Raw genomic sequence first — 1,958 nt, 5'->3', positions numbered from 1 at the left:
AAGCATAATGAACAATGGATTTTAAAAGGTGACTAAAAATGGAGAAATTAAAGTTCTCTGTGCTTGAAACCATAGTTTTCTCTAGAAAAAATTGTCTCAATTTATTTTCTACTATATGCATTCAGTATCAGTCGATTTGTGTGCCATAACATTAACTTCCACGAATTATCTGCAGCATTCGTAAGCAAGCTGACTGAATTACTGGGTCATATCACCACAAGTACCATCTGTGACAATAAATTGCAACGGAATCTGATCTGAGAAATCAAATGGGGAAAGAGCAGCATTGATTATCTCATGCTCAATAATGTCTTGTGGTGTGAAGAGTTTACAGAGCAAATGAGAGTGAGCAAATGTGTGTCCCTCAAATGGCACCAAATGGCTAATTTTCTAAGAGCAAGTAATATTTTCCCCTCTTGAGTGAACTGAGGTCACACAAAACATTATTTTCACAATTTTATTTGCAAGGTCTTATCTAGCGGCTCTTTTTGCTAGCTTCGTAATCTTGTATACATATATTACCCCACGAAATTTACCATGACTGAAATTATCTTACATTCTAAATTTTAGTTCCTGAGGCGAGGCGTTTTGAAGTCTGTGGAAAGCAGATCCAACAGGCGGGCATTTGAGAAGAGGTGAATGTAGATCTAAAAATGAAGGCTGCCTACCATTATTTATTTCTTCTTCATTTGATCCAGAGAAACTCCTGATAAAGCAAACACACTCATTTATGTATTTTATACTTTACATTGAAATGGATTCAAGAATCCATATATAGTTAAGGCAGAATGGTATTTTTTTTTAAAAATTTAGGGGCTTGTTTTGGTCACAGAATAAAATACAAAGATCAGACCAGATCATGTTATGCTTGTCCCGGTAGTGTTCAGGAACCACCAAGACCACACTTGGTAGAGTTGAAATGAAGAGTACATACATGTAATGCCATGAATAAATGCAAGGGTTTACACATGCTAGAAAGAGACAAAAATAACATGCATTCCAATGAGATATCCCAAAACATTTTTAATTTTCTTTTCTTTTCTTTTCTTTTCTTTTCTTCTTTCCTCTTCTTTCCTCTCGTCTGTTTCCCTCCCCTCTCTTTCCTTCCCCTCTCGTCCCTCCCCCTCTACCCTTTTACTTTCAATTTCCCTTCCCTTCCCTTCCCTTCCCTTCCCTTCCCTTCCCTTCCCTTCCCTTCCCTTCCCTTCCTCACCTTTCCCTGCTCTGTTCTCTTCTTATCTTTATTTTTAAAAATAGATTATAGATTATAATGATGGTTGTATTTGACATTGAGACCTTATATGCATTTCTCTGTTATATAATTTTACTTCACATTCCAGAACTTGCTGTGTTGTTCTCATGTTTGAAACAGGTATCAAAAAAGAAGATTACTGTACTCGCTTCGGCAGCACATATACTAAAATTGGAACAATACAGAGAAGATTAACATGGCCTCTGTGCAAGGATGACACGCAAATTCGTGAAGTGTTCCATATTTTCCCCAGAAAAAATACTCCAAGGCATATTATAGTCAGAATGATGCATGCTGTGAACAGAGACACAATATAACAAGCAGCACGGTCAAAGAAGAAAATGACATACAAAGGAGAACCTCTTAGATTCACAGCAGACCTATCAGAGGAAATCCTCCAAGCCCAAAGGCAATGTTGTGATATAGTGAAAAAACTCAATGAAATGAATGCCTCAACAAGAATACTCTATCCAGCTAAACTCTCACTCAAATTCGATGGAACAATACACCACTTTGTAGATAAACAACAGCTAAGGAACTTCATAGACTCAAAACCAAATCTAAAAGAAGGACTAAAGGGCTCTTGTAAGATAAGAAGGAAATACTTATAAACACAACCAACTCCTACAGAAAGATGGCACAAAACCCCACGACAATAATCTCTCTTAATATCAATGGTCTAAATGCACCTTCCAAGAGACAAAGA

The 1,958-nt window shown here is 36.8% G+C and overlaps 1 non-coding gene across 1 annotated transcript; it reads left to right on the top strand.

Annotated features, from left to right (window-relative positions):
* Positions 1–1,393: 1,393 nt before the first annotated feature.
* Positions 1,394–1,500, top strand: LOC130045546 (U6 spliceosomal RNA). The gene has a single exon (XR_008795542.1). It is a non-coding gene; the product is annotated as a U6 spliceosomal RNA (small nuclear RNA).
* The last annotated feature ends 458 nt before the right edge of the window (positions 1,501–1,958 follow it).

The sequence above is a fragment of the Sorex fumeus genome, unplaced genomic scaffold, assembly GCF_029834395.1.
Source record: "Sorex fumeus unplaced genomic scaffold, SorFum_2.1 ptg000128l, whole genome shotgun sequence".
NCBI classification, from domain to species: domain Eukaryota; kingdom Metazoa; phylum Chordata; class Mammalia; order Eulipotyphla; family Soricidae; genus Sorex; species Sorex fumeus.
This window is presented reverse-complemented; position numbering and strand designations above follow the sequence as displayed.